This window comes from Trachypithecus francoisi, unplaced genomic scaffold (assembly GCF_009764315.1).
Source record: "Trachypithecus francoisi isolate TF-2019V2 unplaced genomic scaffold, Tfra_2.0 Lachesis_group3, whole genome shotgun sequence".
NCBI lineage: Eukaryota > Metazoa > Chordata > Mammalia > Primates > Cercopithecidae > Trachypithecus > Trachypithecus francoisi.
The window spans coordinates 63,095,096-63,116,758 of record NW_022681468.1 but is presented as its reverse complement, the minus strand read 5'-3'; the positions used below and the strand labels follow the sequence as shown (position 1 = coordinate 63,116,758).

At 38.5% G+C, this 21,663-nt stretch overlaps 1 pseudogene; it reads left to right on the top strand.

Annotated features, from left to right (window-relative positions):
• The first annotated feature begins 14,054 nt into the window (after positions 1–14,054).
• On the top strand, positions 14,055–14,545 carry LOC117071032 (annotated as a pseudogene).
• The last annotated feature ends 7,118 nt before the right edge of the window (positions 14,546–21,663 follow it).

Here is a 21,663-nt window from a genome sequence, read left to right as displayed (position 1 = left end):
TCACCTCACACTAGTTAGAATGGCTATATTTTTTAAAGATAAGGTTGGCAAGGGTTGTGAGGAAATTAGAAATTTTGAACACTATTGGTGAGAATGCAAAATGCTACAGCTGCTATAGAAAAAAGTTCTTCAAAACTTAAAAATAGAGCTATCATTTATCCAGCAATCACACTTCTACATATCTTTTCAAAAGAATTGAAATCATCTCACAACAGGCACTCCCATGTTCATTGCAGCATTATTTACAATGGACAAGATCCAGAAACAACCTAAATGTTCATCAATGTGTGAATGAATGAAGAATCACATTTTCTTTATCCATTTTTTATTGAAGTTAAATAATATTCCATATATAATATTCCAGGTAAATAGAATAACATTCCACCTTAATAAAGAAGGAAATCTTTGTATATGCAACAACATGGAAATACCTGGAGGACATTATTCTAAGTGAAATAAGCAGTCACAGAAAGACACATATAACTTGATTCCACATATATGAGCTACCTAAAGTAGTGAACTGTCACAGAGGCAAAGAGTAGAATGTAGAATGGTGATTGCCAGGGGCTGGAGGGAAGAGGACATAGGGCATTGCTACTCAAAGGCTACAAAGTTTAAGTTATGCAAAATGGATCACTTCTAGAGATCTGCTGTACAATATTGTTCTAGTTAACAATATTGTATGTGTACCTCAACATTTAAGAAGGTAGGTCTCATGTTAGGTATTATTACCCAAATAAAAAATTATACGAAAAGGTTAATTGCATATTGATACAAGGTAGAACCATGAGAGTCGTGAAACTCTATACATAGAATTATATAGCATCATTTTATAAAAAGAAAGCATTGTCAGAAATATAAGGAAACATCTCAGTAGTATTAAAATGTTATGCATTACCATAATACTCCGTAGGTCAAGGAGACAAAAGTAAATCATTAAGGACTTAAATAACTTGAATTATTTAATGTTTTCATAAATAACTGTGCATTGTTATAATGTTGTACCTTAACGATGAGAAATGCATTTTCTCAAGCATCATGTACCACTTACAAATATTGCTCATAATCTATACCATAAAATATTTTAATTTCTAAAATAACAGTTTTATAACTTTCTTATATCAATAATAAAGTATTGCTAGAAACTAATACTGAAACTTTGAGGAAGGAAGAAAATTACTCAGATATTTTAGGAATTGTGGCATGAATAAGGGCTGCCTTATGTAAACTAGAAAACAGCAAATGTCAGGCCAAGATGGCTGACTAGAAACAGCGTGTGTGCTTGGCTCTCACCAAGAAAAGAAAGAGTGATGAGTGGACACTAGTTCTTCACCCAGAACAGACACGCTGACACACTATGATTCATCAGGGAAACAGCTTGACCTATGGATAACAGAGAAGAGCAAGAGAGAACAACAGTCCGCCTAGAAGTGGCATGGAACAGGGGATATCTGCCCACTACACAGAGACAGTGAATAAGAGTCTTCAGGGACCCAAAATTCTGCCACAGACCTCTGCATTCTTGGGGTCAGGGGGGATGCATCCATGGTCCCCGACACAGGAGCCTCCAGACTGACACGGAGAGCTACATGGAGTATGGGAAGAGCCACTGCTCAGGCATACATGGAGTCCTGAGAGCCTTGCATCCCCAGGCACCATGGCTCCAGCAGCTGTAGCTCAGTTAACATGAGAGACCAGACTCCCTCTACTCCTCCAGGAAAGGTGCCAAATCCATGGGGCTGAGCAGTGATGGGCTGAAGGCCTCTGCAGCACTTTGCAGGATAAGGTCCTCTAGCCTGTGATGCTAGTGAGGTCACTTCAGCCCTGCCTGAGTTCTTGGGCCAGGAACAGCTCTGTACTTCCCTGGGGTGGAGCTCTCAGAAGGAGACGCAGGCCACCATTTTTGCTGCTCTGCAAGCCTCCCTCTAGTTACCCGCACGTTCAGGAAGGCGCATGGCGATTAGGAACTATTGCAGACACCCAGCACAGTGCAGCTGCCTTACAAAAAAGCAGCCAGGCTCTTTTCCACACAAGATCCTGACCCCTGCTACTTCTCAGGGCAGGGTCTCCTGATGTGGGACCTCAGCCATCCACTGCTTAGACTCTCAGGCTGGCAGCAGCTCTTGCTGCCCTGGGACAGAGCTCCAGAGGTAGAGACAGCCATGGTTTTCTGCTGCTTTGCAAGCCCCATCTTGTTGTCCTCAGGCTCTGGAGGGTAGGCAGTAATTAGGAAGTATCATGCAATCCCAGCACAGCGCAGCCACCTTACAGAAAAGTAACCAGACTGTTTCTCACGCAGGTTCCTATCCCTATTACTCCTTGCTGAGCAGGGCCTAACAACCTGGCACCTCAGCAACTCTGTGCCTTGGCTCTCAGGCTGATAGCAGCTCTGTGCTTTTCTGTAAGAGAGCTCTCAGAGGGAGCAAGTAGGCCACCATTTATGCTGCCCCACAGTGCTCCCTCTCATTGCTCTCAGGCTCGGGAGGTAGCAAGTAGTGGGGGACTGATGCAGACCCCTAGTACAGCACAGACACCTTATAGAAAAGCAGACAGATTGTTTTTCACAAGCATCCCCACATCCACTACTCTTCACTGGGCAGTGGCTCTTGACCTGAGCCCTTGCGCAATCACCCTATCCCCTCCCAACCACTTGAGTTGGTGGTAGCTCTGCATTTCACTGAAGATGAAATCCTAGAGACAACCCATAGCCCCATTGTCACTGCAGCTGGAGTGGTACCTCCCTGACTGCCTTTGGGGTGGGAAGGGAAAAATAGGTCTGGTCAAGGCTCCATTAGAACCTCCAGCATAATGCAGGTACCATGCAAAGAGGAGCCCTTCCTTATGAGTCTCTCTTCCTTATGAGTCTCCTGCCCATACTCTTTAGCAAGCAAGGCCAATGGCTTGGGATAACAGAACAGCTCTCCCACCCTAGTTGAGGATTTCCACAAATAGTGGCTCTGTGTTTCTTTCCTGGAGAAGGGGCTCCTAGAGGCAACTGATCACCCCTCTGGCACTGCCATGATGGTGGTTCTGCCCTGCTGCTCTTGACCTGGAGAAGAAACAAAGGGCCTAAGGGCTTCACTTGCACTGCTAGCATGACACAGTCACCATATAAGAGTAGCCCAGTCTCTCCTTGCTGTGATCCACAGCCCAATACCCTTCAGCAGTGGGGGTCCTAACTCAGATCACCAGTGCCAGTAGAGCAGCTGTCCCACCCTCTGGCTAAACATCCCTAGTAACAGCGGCTCTGCATTTATCTGAAGTGGAGCTCTCAAAGGCAACCAACAGCCTCTCTGCCACTGCTGCTACAGTGGTACTGCCCTTCCCGCCCTCAAACTGAGAAAGAAACAAAGACCCTGAGTGCTTTAACCGCACATTCAGCAAGCCACAGCCACCCTAAGGAGAAGAGGCCAGTCAGTCCCCCAGTAAGTAACCCCCACCTCAGTCATCACCAGGCAAGACTCCCCAGCTTGAGGCCTCAATGCAGCCACCCCATCCCAGGCGAAACACACTGACTGGCAGTGGCTCTGCATTTCTCTGGGGTGGAGCCCCAAAAGACAGTGAAACATCATCTGGCATAGCCACTGCCAAGGTTCCTTCCCCTGCTGTCTCCAAGCTGGGGAAGAAACATAAAGCCTGAGCTTACCCCAGGGTAGTGGTGTGCAGCCCAGGAGTGCCAAGCCGAGATCTGCAGCCAGCCCTTGAGTGGGAGAGGAGTCCACACTTTTAGAGCATTGAGAGGGAGCACGGCTGCAATCAAGAAGAAATACAGAGGACCCACATGGTTGAGCTAGAGCCTACCTTCTGGCCATGATGCTGAAGCACCGTCTCCTGGATCCCAGCCCAAGCTTTAACACCAAAAATACTTTGCTAATATACTCCTCTGGGAAATCAAGAACAATAACTCAGCTACAGATAAAGATCCTGCACAAAGCCTCAGTATTCTTAAAACATGCAGAAAGAATGCCAACTGACTATACTCAAATTACAACACAGTTGAAGCTATATCAGCCCACAGAGATGATAAAGAACCAGCACAAGAACCCTGGCAACTCAAAAATATAAAGTGTCTTTTTTTCCAACAAATGACTGCACCAGTTCCCCAGCATGGATACTTATTCAGGTTTAAATGACAGAAATGACAGAAATAGAATTCCAAATATGGGTAGGAATGAATATCATTGAGATTCAGGAGAAAGTTGACACAGAATCCAAGGATTACAATAGACAGATATAGGAGAGCTGATAGGCAAAATGGCCATAATAAGAAATAACCAACTGGATCTGATAGAGTATGGAAAACATATTAGAAGAATTTCATAATGTAATTGCAAGTATTATAGCAGAATACACCAAGCTGAGGAAAGAATCTCAGAGCTAGAAGGCTGGCTTTCTGAACTAACTCATTCAGACCAAAAAAACAAAAGAAAGAATGAAACTTCTGAGAAATATGGGATTATGTAAAGAGACCAAATCTATGACTCATTGGCTTCCCTGGAAGAGATGTGGAGAAAACAAGTCACTTGGAAAATATATTTGAGGATTTCATCCATGAAAATTTCTGCAAATTTGCTAGAGAGGCCAACATTCAAATTCAGGAAATGCAGAGATGCCCTGAGGGGCACTAAACAACAATAAAATACATTCACAAGACACATCATCATCAGACTCTCCAAGGTTAAAGTGAATGAAAAAATGTTAAAGCTAGCTAGAGAGAAGGGGCAGGTAACCTTCGAAGGGAACCTCATCAGGCTAACAGCAAAATGTTCAGCAGAAATGCAAGAAGCCAGAAGAGATTGGGGGATTATGCTCAACATTCTTACAAAAAAAGAATTTTCAACCAATAATTTCATATTCAGCTAAGCTAAGCTTCAAAAGTGAAAGAGAAATAAGACCCATTTCAGGCAAGAACTACTAAAGGAGCTCATTACCACCAGACCTGCCTTAAAAGGAGTGTCAAATATGGAAAAGAAAGGCTATTGCCAGCCACTACAAAAACACACTTCAGTAAATAGACCATTGACTCTATAAAGCAACCATACAAAAAAGTCTGCATAACAACCAGCTAACAACACAAGAACAGGATCAAATTCACACATAACAATATTAACTTTGAAAGTAAATGGGGTAAATGCCACAATTAAAAGGCATAGAATAGCATGCTACATAAAGAACCAAGACCAATGATAGACAATCTTCAAGAGACTTACTGCCCATGCAATGACACTCATAAGCTCAAAGTAAAGGGATTGAGAAGAATCTGCCAAGCAAATAAAGAGAGAGAGAGAGAGAGAGAGAGAGAGAGAGAGAGAGAGAAAGAAAGAAAGAAAGAAGGAAGGAAGGAAGGAAGGAAGGAGAGAGAAAGAAAGAGAGAGAAAGAAAGAAAGAAAGAAAGAAAGAAAGAAAGAAAGAAAGAAAGAAAGAAAGAAAGGGAGAAAGAAAGGGAGAAAGAGAGAAAGAAAGAAAGAGAAAGAAGGAAGGAAGGAAGGAAGGAAGGAAGGAAGGAAAGAAAGAAAGAAAGAAAGAAAGAAAGAAAGAAGGAAGGAAGGAAGGAAGGAAGGAAGGAAGGAAGGAAAGAAAGAAAGAAAGAAAGAAAGAAAGAAAGAAAGAAAGAAAGAAAGAGAAAGAAAGAAAGAAAAGAACGAACGAACAGACAGGGCTGCTATTCTTATTTCAGACAAAACAGACTTAAAACCAACAAAGATAAAAAAAAAGACAGAAGAGAATTACATAATGGTAAAGAGTTCAATTCAAAAAGAAGCCCCAACACAGGAGCACCCAGATGTATAGAGCAAGTTCTTAGAGACTGTAATGGTTAATATTAAGTGTCAATTTGATTGGATTGAAGGATGCAAAGAATTCTTCCTGGGTGTGTCTGTGAGGGTGTTGCCACAGGAGATTCACATTTGAGTCAGTGGACTGGGAGAAGCAGATCCACCCTTAATCTGGGTGGGCACCACATCATCAGCTATCAGCATAAAAGCAGGAATGAACAGAGCAGACTTGCTGAGTCTTCTGGACTCTGTCTTTCTCCCATGCTGGATGCTTCCTGCCATTGAACTTTGAATTTCCAGTTCTTCAGTTTTGGGATTCTTGGATCTTCAACAACAGACTGAAGGCTGCACTGTTGTCTTCCCTACTTATGAGGTTTGGGACTCAGACTGGCTTTCTTGTTCCTCAGTTTGCAGACGGACTATTGTGGGACCTCACCTTGTGATGATGTGAGTCAATACTCCTTCGTAAACTCCCCTTTATATGTACATCTGTCCCGTTAGTTCTGTCCATCTAGAGAACCTTGACTAATGGAGAGACCTACAAAGAGATTTAGATTTTCACAAAGTAACAGTGGGGGACTTCGACATTTTACTTACAGTGTTAGACATATCACTGAGGCAGAAAATTAATTAAGATATTCAGGATCTGAACACAACACTTGACCAAATGGATATAATAGACACCTATAGACCTGTCCAACCAAACACAGCAGATTATATATTCTTTTCATCACCATATGGCAAATATTCTGAAATAACTCAGACAATTGGACATAAAATAATCCTCAGGAGAAAACAAAGAAAAGAAAATCCTAAACCATTCCAATCACATTCTCAGACCATAGCACCATAAAAAAATAGAAATTAATGCTAAGAAAATCACTCAAACCCTACAATTATATGAAAGTTAAACAACTTGATTCTAAATGACCTCTGGGCAAATAATGAATTTAAGGCAGAAATTAACAAATTCTTTGAAACAAATGAGAGCAAGGACACAAGATATCAAACTCTCTAGGACACAATTAAAATAGTTTTAAGAGGGAACTTTACAGTGCTAAATGCCAACATCACAATGTTAGAAAGATCTAAAGCTAACAACCTAATACCACATGTAGACGAACTAGAAAAACAGGAGCAAATGAACCCTAAAGCAAGGAGAAAAAAATTTACTAATATCAGAGCTGAAGTGAAGGAAATTGAGACACACACAACAAAATATAATAAAAGATCAATGAATCCACAAATTGTTTTTGTGAATGAATAAATAAGATAGACCTCGAGCTAGACTAATAAAAAAAAGAGATTAAATCCAAATAAACACAATCAGAAATGGCAAAGGGAACATTAACATTAACCCCATAGAAGTATAAAAAAACACTCAGAAACTATTATGAACACCTCTATGCACCCAAGCAAGAAGTCCCAGAAGAAATGGATAAAGTTCAGGAAATGGACAACCTCCCAATAATGAAACAAAAAGTAATTGAATCCCTGAACAAACTAATAATGATTTGCAAAGCTGAATTAGTAATAAAAAGTCTATCAACCAGTATAAATCTAGGACAGATGGATTTACAACTGAATTCTACCAGATATATAAAGAAGACCTGGTGCGATTCCTACTGAAACTATTCCAAAAAAATGAGAATTCTGTGAAACCTAACTCATTCTTTGAGGTCACCATCATCTTGATACCAAAAGTTAATATATCAGGAAATAGTTGGCTTTTTCCCTGGTATGCAAGATTGGTTCAACATACACAAATCAATAAATGTGATTCATCACATAAACAGAACTAAATACAAAAAAATGCTCATCTCAATAGATGCAGAAAAGACTTTTCATATAATTAAACATCCTTTATTATTAAAAACCCTTAACAAATTAGGCATTCAAGGAACATGCTTAAAAATAATAAGAGCCATTTATGACAAACCCATAGCCAGCATTACACTGAATGGGCAAAAGCTAGAAGCATTTCCCTTGAAAAACAGAACAAAACAAGGATGACGTTCCTCACCACTTTTATTCAACATAGTACTGGAAGTCCTGGCCAGAGCTACAGGCAAAATAAAGAAATAAAAGATATCCAAATAGGAAGAAATGAGGTCAAACTATCCCTTTTTGCAGACATCCCATAGCCTTTGCCCCAAACTCTTTGACCTGATAAACAACTTCAGCAAAGTTTCAGGATAAAAAGTCAATGTGAGATAATCGGTAGCATTTCTATACACCAACAACTTCCAAGCTGAGAGCTAAATCAAGAACACAATCCCAGTCCTGGTAGCCATGAACAGAATAAAATATCTAGGAATATAGCCACCTGAGAGGTGAAAGATCTCTACAATGAGAATTACAAAACACTGCTGAAAGAAATTAAAGTTTACATAAACAAATGGAAAAACATTTCATGCTCATGGCTAGAAAGAATCAATGTTATATTTAAATGATGATACTGCTCAAAGCAATTGACAGATTCAATGCTATTCTTACCAAATTACCAATTATATTCTTCACATAATCAGAAAACGAATTTTTAAAGCTTGTATATAACCAAAATAGCTTGAATTGCCAAGGGAATCCTAAGCAAAAAGAACAAAGCTGGAGGCATTACATTACCCAACTTCTAACTATACTACAAGGCTACAGTAACCAAAACAGCATGGTAATGTACAAAACAGACACATAACCAACAGAACAGAGTAGAGAGCATAGAAATAATGCTGAACACCTACAATTATTTGATCTTTGACAAAACTGAAATAAAAATAAATGAGCAAATGACTTCCTACTCAATAAATGGAGCTGGGCTAACTGGCTAGCCATATGCAGACAATTGAAACTGGACCTCTTACTTACATTACATACAAGGATCAACTCACAGTGGAATAAAAACTTAGATGTACACCCTAAAGCTATAAAAATCTAAAAGATAACCTAGAAAATACTATTCTGGATATAGGATCTGGCAAATATTTCATGACAAAGACATTAAAAGCAATTGCAAGAAAAATGGAAATTGACAAAGGGGACCTAATTAAAGAGCTTCTGCACAGCAAATGAAACTTTCAGTAGAGTAAACAGAAATCCTATAGAATGGAAGAAAATATTTGCAAACTAATCATCTAGCAAAGATCTAGTATCTAGAATCTATAAAAAAACTTTAACAAATTTACAAGAATAAAACAAATAACCACATTAAAAAGTGGGCAAAGTATATTAACAGACACTTTTTAAAAGAAGACATACATGTAGCACACAAGAATATTAAAAAATGCTCAACATGCTCCACATCACTAATCATTAAAGAAATGCAAATCAAAACCACAGTGAGATACTATCTCATACCCGTCAGAATGGCCATTATTAAAAAGTCAAACAATAGCAGATGCTGGCAAGGTTGCAGAGACAAAGGAATGCTTTTACACTTCTGGTTGGAATATAAGTTGGTTCAGCCATTGTGGAAAGCAGTTTGGCAATTTCTCAAAGAACTCAAAGCAGAAAATGCATTTGACCTAGCGATTCCATTATTGGGTATATGTCGAAAGGATTATAAATCATTCTACCATGAAGACACATTTATGTGTATATTCATTGCAGCACTATGCACAATACCAAAGACATGGAATCAACCTAAATCCCCATCAATGGTAGACTGCATAAAGAAAATGTGGTACATATACCCCATGGAATACTGTTACAGGGTCCTTGCGGTTTTACTTTTCTGTCTGGAAACCTCTGTGGCTGGTGGCACCTTTGCCCAAGTTTTGCTCAGGCCTGCTGGGCTTGTTCTACCTAGTCGACTTGGCAGATTGTGCTTGGCTCATGCTACTGGCCTGGATCCCATGCCTGCCAAAGGCAAGCCAGGTACAGAGTGGTGAATGATGTGTGAGCAAGTGAGCATGGGGTCCGGCCACTGCGCACAGCCAGGCACACCAGCTGCAGCGGGGTAGGCAGCTCCAGGCACCAGCAGGGGTCCCAGCTCTCTGTGAGACTGCAGAGGGACCAGGCGTTTTGCAAGCAGCTTCCGCAGCTGGCAGCATGAAACACAGTGGCAACCGGGAGCTTGGAGATGCCAGGAATTGCAGAGCCCCAAACAGGGTGTCAGAGCCCTGGCATGGGGAGCTCCTAGGTCTGGGCTCCCGAAAGAGCTGCAGCTCTTCTGTTCTTTTTTTCTTGTTGCCTGCAAAGTGGCAAGCCAAGGGCATGTTTCAGCGCTGTTTGTGTTACAGCTCTTTCAGCCCTGCCATTAAGCGGGTCCTGAATTCTTGTTTCGTGTTCAGAAAGAATGATGTACATGGAAAAGTGGAGGGTGAGTAAGAGAAAGAGATGTTCTATTGAGCAACAGAACAGCTCAGAGGAGACTCACGGTGGGTAGCTCCTCTCTGCTGTCAGGTCATACCATCACCTGCTCTGCTCTCAGCAGAGAGGAGACCCACAGTTGGGAGCTCCTCTCTGCAGGCAGGTCTTTCTGTTGTCTCCTGGAGTGGGCCTGAGTCCAGGATTGTTATGAGCTTCAGAGGGGAGGAAGTGCATGCTGATTGGTCCATGGACAGCCATGGGCGGGCCTGGTAAAAGGACCCTAAGTTCTCACTCTGGTCTGCAGAACCGGCAGCCTGGTCCCAAGGTAGGGTTTAACTGGGCACCTGCCCTTTTCTTCCCGGGAGCCTGTCTACCTCCTGCCGCCATTAATCTGCCATCTATGGTGCCCCACAGTGCCCAAGCTGTTCGTGTGGAGGGGTGCCTGCAGACTCACACCTACTCACCTTTAGTCCCACTTCAGCCTCCCTCCTGTGCTCCTTTGTTTCCCAAGTCTGGAGGGGGCTGAGGCAGCAGGGTGCTGGTATGTCAGCACTGCCCTGAGCACATGTACACCCACCAGGTTGTGACAGCACCCGGGCTCAGCCACAACTTTGCTCCAAAATTGGAGTGGGGAGTTGATAGTATAGTGGTGAGCATAGCTGCCTTCCAAAATTGGAGTGGGTGTCGGGAGTGCGGAGAGGCCAGGGAGTGCGGAGCGGCCGGGAAGTGGGAGCAGACACTTCTGAGCCTGCAGGGAAGGGGGTGCTTCCTAAGCCTCTGAGAATGCGGAGGTGTCCGGGTCCACAGCCATGACTGAGCGTCTGCAGCTGCCCAAAAGGGCGGGAATCCCACCCCTCTAACTTGAAAGGGGGTGGGACTTCACCTGTTTCCAGCTCCTGCCAACTCCATGGAGTAGGTAGACCGGGCCCTGCCTCCCTGACTGCAGTCAGCGACGGCAGTGGCTTTTCCAGATGGGCCGCCACTGCCATCCATACTATGCAGCCATTAGAATGGAATGAGATTGTGTCGTCTGCAGAAATATGGATGAAACTAGAGGCCATTATACTAAGTGAAGTAAGACAGAAACAGAAAACAAAACATCTCATGTTCTCTTAGTGAGAACATTGAGTACATAGGGACACAAGCAAAGAAATAGTAGACACAGGGCCTTACTCGAGTGTGAAAGGAGAAAGTTGAGGATTAAAAAATTACCTTATTGAGTACTATGCTTACTACCTGGGTGGTGATGTAAAAAGATAAAGAAAATTTATAATAAGAAAAATAAACCTATCTTTCGTAGAACTGATAGCTAAGACCAAGAACAGGTTCTTCAAATAAAAGAGACAAATGTAATAAAAGAAAACATAGAAGAAAGACAAGTAAATTATAAAATATATTTTCAAATTTGAAGAGAATATTAAGACTTGGAGTAAAATATTGCTAACAACTGCTACAATTGGAAACACTGATTAAATAAATAGCTCTTTTAAAAATGTAAATAACGATGAACTTATTGGGAAGGAAAAATATTATAAGGCAAATGAAGAAATCGAATCACACACAAAACAAACAAAAAAAAGTGCTGAAAAAATTTGCAAAAGCAAGAGGCAAGTATCTAACTTGGATTTCAAAACCAATGCTCCCAACCACCTAATTCAAATAAAAATTTGGGATTATCATTGTTGCTGTTTGGTGAAACTAAAGTAAAACCATGCAAATCAGAACCAACATTTTATATCAAGTAGTGGGAGGAAATGAATGAAGTTGAGACATTCAGAAAAAAAACATATCAGACATGACTTAAGCAATTATTGCAATAAATAATTCCTTAAAGCCAAAAGTAATGTATTGTCTTTTTGGAGCAATGGATTTTGTTGATATATTTCCTTATACCAACAACTTTCTGTAATAAATACTTCGATCAGAGTGTTCATTGATTTAATACATCTGCATTCTATTTGCAAATGTTTTATTAAACATTTTGTACTTATAAGTAAGATTGGACTATAATTGTTTTGTAGAGGACTTTTATAGAAAATATTGATTTAAAAAGTACTGATTTACAAAGTTTTGTAATCAGATTTACAAATTTTACATTACATTTACTCTGACTTTATTAAATAATTGGGAAACATTTCAACTTTTTATATTGCTTAATTATGGAGTTATTCAGTATCCATATTTAACATTTGTTGTATTTTCATACAAAAGGTCAATTTTTAAAAAAATGTATTTAATACATTTCCACATGAAGTGTATCTTTTGTTAGTAGAAATTGTCTTATTATTGCCCATTTTGTCATCATCCTTTGGGATTATCTTACTCAGTTGTTAAGTGTTCTATCTGTGCTGGATTCACATTTCGCACTGACTTTGAATGTGACTCAGTTGTTCTCCAAAATTGCTTTTGTGGCCTTAACAAATGTTTCTTGGTTCATTACTTTTACTTGTATTCTTCATATGTAATGTGCATTGCAATATTAGATATTAAGGGAAAGACAATCAAGGAATAATTGACCTAATACTTTGAATATATCAAAGACTGGAATAAGTGGTAAGGTTGATGTGGATGAGGTTCTTTCACGGAAACTAACCTTATGTTTTAAAATTTATGGCTATTTTTGCTTACACTATATCTTACTGCTAGCACACTTGGATATAAAATCCAAAAATGCCTTTTTATGGCTAAAAAACTGTATATAATTAAATAATAATTACTTAAACTTTACCAATAAGCTTATTGCTTATTTATAATCACTTGTGTTAATACATGTTTACATAATGTTTATTTCTCTGCATATGCAACACATGTATTTCATCTTTCCTTCCAGCTTGTGATCATACTATTCTATATTCTATGCTTCACACATTTTTTTCTTTCTTAAAGTGTAGTAATTTTCAATCTCCAGTGTATAAAATGATCTTTCTTTAACATTTTAATTATCCATGTTTTTATATAATTTTTGCTTTCTTTTCCCAATTTTAAATGCAAAAGTAATGCTTGTTTTAAACTATATAGTTTTTTCTTTTGTTTACAAGTGATGTTGAATATGTATGTATGTCTCTGTATTTTCAATTTTTCTGTCATTTATTTATGCATGGTTTATAACTGTGTATCATCTTAGGTGGTTATGATTTTCTTAATGATTAACATAACTCTATAATCCTAGTATTAACATATTCTATAAAACATATCACAATTCCATTTTTTACCAGTGATTATTTTATAGTTATCTTGATCTACTAAATTTGTATACATTTTATTAAAACACATTATGCATATAGAAAGGTGCACAATTGGAAATGAGCATGTTGATAAATTATCAGAAAATGAACAGTGATGGGACTATTACCAAAGTAAAGGAATAGACTATAACTTGTGTTCTAGAAGCCCCTCTTGTGCCTCAGCCCAAAGCTAATCCACTCCCACTACTCTGACTTTTATCGCCATAAGATTGATGTTAATTTAAATATTTTAAAAACCTATCAATTTTTACTATAGATTGCTTATCTATGATTAGGATATCCTTCCTTATCCTAAAAACAGGTAAATATTTTTGCATATTTTTTCATCATTTGGGTATTAATTATTTACATATATGCAACTTGCTCTTGCTTAAATACAAAATAACACATTTTTGTAATTATTTTTCAATGTTTTCTATACTGCATATTTGGAGACTAAATGATACACTCCTAAATAACATATGGCTAAAGGAATATCAAGAGAAATTTTAAAAAACAATTTTAACTAAATGAAAATGAATTTAAAATATCAAAATTTGTAGGATGCAGCAAAAGCACTGCTTAAAGAGAAGTGTATAATAACATTAAAAACATATATTAGAAAAGAATAGAGATTTCAAATCAATCATCTAAGTTTCCACCTTAGGAAAATAAGGAAACAAAAGCAATGCAAGGCTAAATAAAATAACAAAAAAAATGAGTCTGAGTGGAGTGAGTCAGCCAGCCAGCCATGAGGTTGTATGGTTGCATCTGTGAAACCAGTAGTGCTTGCAGCACAGGTGACCAACTGATGGGAGAGCAGATTACAGAATTCAAAGGAATTTTTTCTCTATCTGACAGGGATGATGATGGAACTGTAACAATAAAGCAATTGAGAACTGTAATGAAGTATCTTGGGTAGAATCCAACAGAAGCAGAGGATATGATTAATGAAGTAGATGCTGATGGTAAGGGCACAATTGATCCTCTTGAATTTCTGACAATGATGGCAAGACAAATGAAAGACCCAGACAGTGAAAAAGAAATTAGGGAAACATTCCATGTGTTTGATAAGGTTGGCAATGGTTATATTAGTGCGACAGAGCTTCACCCTATAAACCTTAGAAAGAAGTTAACAGATACCAAGGCAATGAAATGATCAGGGAAGCAGATATTGATGGTGATCGTCAAGTAAAGTATGGAGAGCTTGTACAAATGATGACAGCAAAGTGGACGTTGTGAGAATGTGTTACATTTCTTGTACAAAATTGTTTATTTGCCTTTTCTTTGTAACTTATCTGTGAAAACTTTTCACTACCGTCAAAAAATAACACAACATGGATGTATAGTAGTTAGGACTTCATTCCTCCATGTTTTCTTCCTTTCTCTTAATGTCATTGTCCTGAAACCTGATTTTAGAATATTGATCAAGTAATATGTTGTATGGGGCTTACACTTGAATATATATCTAAGCCATTCTGCACATCTAAAATTAGATGGAGTTGGTCAAATGAAGGAATATCTAGGTTATGCCTTCTTATAAAGTAGGTTTCTTTAGGATCTGTGAGCATGTTGTTGAAGTGTGAAGTTGTAACTGTGTAGACTATAAACAGTCAACAATATGCATTAAAAAGTTGCACTATTGCAAAAAAGGTGTGTTATTCAGGTTTTTATATACTATGTTTTCATACTGCTTGTCTTGTACTGGAAACATTTTCTCCTCCTGTTACTTGCTTTTTATACTGTTGTTAGCCACTTAAAGATAATCTGCTGATGGCATAATTTGCCTAAAATCCATTCCAAGTTGTATATTTGTTTTCCAATAAAATATTACAATAAAAAAGAAAAAACATAAAATATACCAAAAAAATAATAAAAACAATTGAGTAGTGAAAGTTACATCTTACATTCTGAATATTATGTAAGGTGACTAACTTACATTTAATCATTTTCCTCAAGTAAGATAATTAATTGCAAACAATATCAGCAATCGAATATGTTCTGTTAACTAGCGTCGACTATAGCAGGGGTCTAAAACCCCTGGGCTACAGTCTGTGGCCTGTTAGGAACAGGGCCACATAGCAGAAGGTAAGCAGTGAGTGAGTGTGAGCATTGCCACCTGAGCTCCACCTCTGCTCAAATCAGAGGCAATGTTAGATTGTCACAGAGTACAAATCCCATTGTGAACTGTGCATGCCAGGGATCTAGGTTGTGTACTCCTTATGAGATCTAACTAATGCCTAGTGATCTGAGGTAGAACAGTTTCATTCCAAAACCATCCTCACCACACCCCTGTTCGTGGAAAAATTATAATCCATGAAACTGATGCCTGGTGCCAAAAAGCTTGGGGGCCTCTGATATAAGTTATTCATTACGCCAAAAGAACATAGATTTTTGGAAAAAAGTAAATGAATAAATACCAAACTATAAAGTCATTTACACAAAGTGATGGGTTTAATGATCATTCTGTAGTCTACACAAAAGTTTCACTTTCTTCATATCCATGATTTTATCATTTTATTTGGCAAATACCTGATTTGTGTGAGACCAATATCATTCCCTACAAAGGAATACGCTAGTTGTTATAAGTCAACTTATTTATTTTACCACAGTCATGTTCAATGGTGGAAACTTGGTCTAATCAAATTGAAGCTGAAAACTTATTATATGTATTCTTTTTTTTTTTTCTTTTCTTTTTTTTTTTTTTTGAGACGGAGTCTCGCTTTGCCACCCAGGCCGGAGTGCAGTGGCCGGATCTCAGCTCACTGCAAGCTCCGCCTCCCGGGTTTACGCCATTCTCCTGCCTCAGCCTCCCTAGTAGCTGGGACTACAGGCGCCCGCCTCGTCGCCCTGCTAGTTTTTTTTTTTTTTTTTTTTGTATTTTTTAAGTAGAGACAGGGTGTCACCGTATTAGCCAGGATGGTCTCGATCTCCTGACCTCGTGATCCGCCCGTCTCGGCCTCCCAAAGTGCTGGGATTACAGGCTTGAGCCACCGCGCCCGGCCATGAATTCTTTTTTATATAGTTTGGAGAGAAAACACCACTTTGGTCTGGGAAGGTGAGTTTGAGGTATACAGAGGAATGTGCAACTGATGTATTTATTTGCCATCATGGGAAAGTCATTACAAGATTAAAGCTGATATTACAGAGAAATGAAGCCAGAACCATCACTGAATCACATCTGATATTGTTTTATTATTTTAATCAGTTTTAAAAAGGTTTATTACTTCAAGAAAGGTATCTGCCTCTTAAGTGGCCATATTAGCATAGATACTCAGAAATTTAAGAAATTTTAGAAATTTCTAATGATGTATATTTTCCAAAAAATAAATTTTCAGTCAAATGGATTTTTATGAGGCTATTTTGTAGCCAAATAAGTTTCTATTTCATTATAACTGTTAACATTATTCTCCAATATTCTGAATTTGCCTGTAATGAAGGAAAGAGTGAATAACTCAGTGAGTACTCAATGTTTATTTTTTCACTATTTTTTTCATTAATAGACTTTATATTTTGTGCAGTTTTAGGTTTACAGAAAAATTAAGTGGAAAATGCTGAGTTGCCATATGCCATCTCATACTCTCCAAAGTTTCCTCTATGATTATCATCTTAAGTTAGTGTTGTGATTTTTGATTTATCTTTTGATTGTTCAATGTTGATTGGTTACCATTGATGAGCCAATATAGATACCTTATTATTAACTAAAACCCATAGTTTACTTGAAGGTTCACTCAGTGTTGTACATTCTCTGGGTTTTAACAAATGTATAATGATATGTATCTACTAATATAGTGTCATATAGAATAGTTACACTACCCTAAAAATCTCCTGTGCTCAACCTTCCCTCTCTCCTCAAACCCATGATGTCCACCAACATTTTTGCTACTGTCGCCAGAGTTTTACCTTTCCAAAATTCCCTATAGTTGGAGTCATAATAGCCTTCTTAAATTGCTAAAAGACTTCTCTTGCTTAGCAATATGCATTTAAAGTTCTTCCATGTCTTTTTGTGATTTGATAGTTCATTTCTTTTCATTGCTAAATAAATATGCCATTGTATCAATGCTCCACATTCACCTATTAAAGGACATCTCGGTTGATTCTGAATTTTGGCAATTATAATCCACCATTATTTTAATATTCATCTTTAATGAAAAATAAAACTTTACACTTCAACCCATTTTATTGGGAGCAATTTAAACTATTAAATAATAGCATATTGCTACATCAAATAATGATATTTGAATAAGAAATAGTGTATAATACAACTGCAAGCATTATTACATTGCAAATAATTACCTTTAATATGTTCAGTTAATTTTAAAGGGAAGTACTGTGATAATGAATATTATGTAATTATAAAGAATATAATATAATTCTTACTATCTTTGCAGGATATCATTTTTTACATAACTATAAATTTCTAACTAATTAAATCAGCCTTAGAATTGCATCTTATATAATAGCAGTCCCCCACAATTTTGGCATCAGAGACTGGTTTCATAGAAGACAATTTTTCCATGGACCGGTGTTGGGAGGGTGATTTGGGGATTATTCAGTCACATTACATTTATTGTGGACTTTATTTCTATTATTACTACAATGTACTGTGTAATGAAGTAATTATACAACTCACCATTATGTAGAATTAGTGGGAGCCCTAAGCTTGTTTTCCTACAACTAGATGGTCCCATCCCATCTGGAGGTGATGGGAGACAGTGACACATTATCAGGCTGTGGATTCTCAAAAGAAGCACGCAACCTAGATCCCTTGTATGTGCAGTTCACCATAGGGTTCACACTCCTATGAGAATCTAATTTTGAGGCTGGTCTGACAGGAAGCAGAGCTGGGGCAGTAATGGGAGTAACCAGGAGCAGCTGTAAATACGGATGAAGCTTGCCACTCAACACCTGCTGTGCGGCCCAGTTCCTCACCGGCCGTGGACTCGTTTCAGTCCATGGCCTGTGGGTTGGACTGCTGTTATATAAGGATAAGGAAAGCTTGGTTTTATCCCATTTGGAAAATTAGCATGAATATCTGCTGTAAAAAGTAAGATCTAATATTCATTTAACTGTAAATATCCTATTTTAAATACTAATCTGCACATATATTTTTTACATAGGAAAATAAATAGAATGTTAAAAGTGAAATTAAACAAGTAAATATAACAGATTTTATACTTTGAATTTGAGAAAAGAAAAGCTAATATTATTAATGTGACTTCACATTTGACATAATGTTTGATAATTTACTTTTTATAATTCATAGCTATTCTTTATCACTTTCTATCAAAACACAAAATTTCAGGCTGAGATGGGAGGATCAATTGAGCCTGTGAGGTAGAGGCTGCAGGGAGCCGTGATCATGCCACTGCTCTCCAGCTTGGGTTACAAAGCAAGAGCCTGTTTCAGAACACACACATATATTGGCTGGGCGCGGTGGCTCATGCCTGCAATCCTAGCACTTTGGGAGGCTGAGGTGGGTACATCACCTGAGGTTGGGAGTTCGAGACCAGCCTGACCAACATGGAGAAACCCTGTCTCTACTAAAAATACAAAATTAGCTGGCCATGGTGGCACGTGCCTGTAATCCCAGCTACTTGAGAGCCTGAGGAAGGAGAATCACTTGAGCCCAGGAGGCAGAGGTTGCAGTGAGTCAAGATCGCACCATTGCACTCCAGCCTGGTCAACAATACCAAAACTCTGTCTCAAAACACACACACACACGCACGCATGCACACACACACACACACAATCAATGTAATACTTAGAAAATTTCATAGATAACTGCTGAAGATGGAGATGAAAACATATGGAGACTTACTTGCAGTTGAAATTTAGCTCACAGACCTTGCCACTGTCTAAGAGCTTACCATGTCCTTTGCCAGTTGTCAAATGGTCAAAGTAGCTATGTTTAATTTAATTTGGTCTAAAAATATCTATGTTGGCATTGCATTCTGTAAGCTTTTGAGTGTCTTGATAAAAAAAATTCTCTATGGATTTCTATGTTTCTACACATCTTACAAGCAGAAGCTATGGATGACTTTGTTCTAGACCCTTTACAAGGATGTTTATATATTGGACAGTCTCAAAAATAGATGACTTTTTCACTCCAGACAAAAGACAAATTTGCTTACTGTTTAGTAGAAGAAAGACATATGTCCCTTTCCTCCAGTGCAAAGGTCAGGGATATTTATTTCCTTTTAATCCCAAAACTCACATCCCCTAAACTCAGAGTTCCTCTTCTGCAATGAAACTCACCGCATGTACAGGCATCCTCTTGGCAACCCTCTTGGCAGCACTCTGTGGGAATTGGACTTACAAAATAGGAGTAAAAACAATGATGTTCTGGCTAACACAGTTTCTGGGAAGGGTAAAATGATTATAGTTTCTGGCCTAAGAGTCTCATGTCTTCTGTCAACACACATACACCTGTGACAGGCTGTGTTAGCTTGCAAGTAGAGTAAAATCTCAAACCCTTCACAGTTCTTGGATATTTGGTCAACGGGGAAGACATGTTGACAGAAATATGGATTGTTGGTTGGATAAAAGGTATGAATACCTCATGGGCCACTTTGGGAGATACAAAAAGAATTGCTGGGGTCTTGTAGAAAACGCTCTTGCCTATGTGGTAATGTGTTGGTAGTAATTCCCCACTCTCTCACCAGTTAATCATTTTAGAGGATGAGGACAATAAAGCAGGATAGAAGGAAACTGCCTGAATGGTGGTTTGGTTGTTTTTACTTCCATGGACAGAAGGAAGAAAAGATGTTATGACACAGTGGCACCAATATCTATGGCCCCTGCTGAAAGCAGTATGGTGGACTTGTTGGGTCATGGAATCCAAAAGCTGAAATATACTGTGTTATCAATAAAGATGTAGAGTTTTATGGAGACCAAAACCATTACAATGTAATTGCTTGAGTTGTGCTGGCAGCCACACTAAACCAAATAGCTAGTACAAAGCCTTGGTTTCTCAATACGGTAAATTTTAGGTTATATGTATTTTAACACAATAAAAAACAAACAAGAAACCCAAAACAACAACAACAAAACATTCATACTGAATGGAGTAGGCCTGCTCTATTCCATATTTTATTGATTCTCCATACACCTGTACCCTAAACAGAGATATTTTAAGAAGGCAAGTAATTATATCTAGGACTAAGTTATTTCTATTTCCTCTATTTCCTAAGGGACCAAAGCTGACATATAACAGCTGAGTATTCTTTGGAAAACCTTAGACACAAGAAATGGACACAAATTTTTGTGACATTAACCAATTATAAGCATCCCATTAATCATCCTACCTGATCCTGTGGGAGAAATGGATGTCTAAATTTAACACATAGGATTTGAGTAGTGATTACAGTGGGTAAGGAAAGCTAAAGTAGTCTTGTGAGTGAGATGTACTGGATCAATTTAATGTACTATTGCTGTGACTTCCATTGTTACATACATATGGGTATTGATGTTTATCAGGTCTGTACTCTGAAAGCTCATAATTGCCAGAGAAGACACTCCAAATAAGGGCTAACAAATATGTAGAAATTCTAGTACTTTTGTGGACATACATTTCCAATGACCACTTTGAACTACATGCCTCTGTAGGTAATTATTTATGTCATTGACATGTCTGTCAAAGAGTGCTTCTACCAAGGCACCTGGGGGTTTGGTTGAGCTGTGCCAGCTGTGCTTGCAGCCACTCTAAACGGAAGAAAATGCAAAGCCTCTTTGCCTCCCAGATACAGCTGCTAGTGACATCAGATTTAATAAGATTTCCTTTCTTAGTTAGTAGAGACACCAGTTAAAACAACATTCTGTTTGTTGGGTGAGTAAACTCAGGCTCAATGACATGAAGATTGTTGAAGAAGCCTCACTTGTAAAACATACATAGTATATTCAATAATTTAGCTCACTTGACACCAATAGCATCTTGGTTTTATGTAAAAAGGTTGCAGCCATTCTTTTAAGAAAAACTATCACTTATTCTTTGCTTAAAGAAAATCCGTGTGCTCACTGAGACCCTAGATTCACAGAAGTTTCCCTAAATGCCTGAGACTTCACTGATGGTTTGATTAAGCTGAAGGCCAATGATGTCCACCAGACTGCGGAGGCTGCTGTTTTTACGCCATAGAAATCACAGACAGATGTGTTGCTCCACTCATTGGGCAAAACTCCAGGCCATTCTCACAGAAATGGCCAATATTTAGATCAATGAACTTTGTTGTATGTTTCTGCTGATTGTGAGGCTGTTTTCAATTGCTTCCCATTTTGGTGTGCCACTTGGAAAATAAAGTCCTGGCAAATTAAAAATATCTCTATTGAGACCATGAAATGTGGGGAAAAATTATGACTGTTTA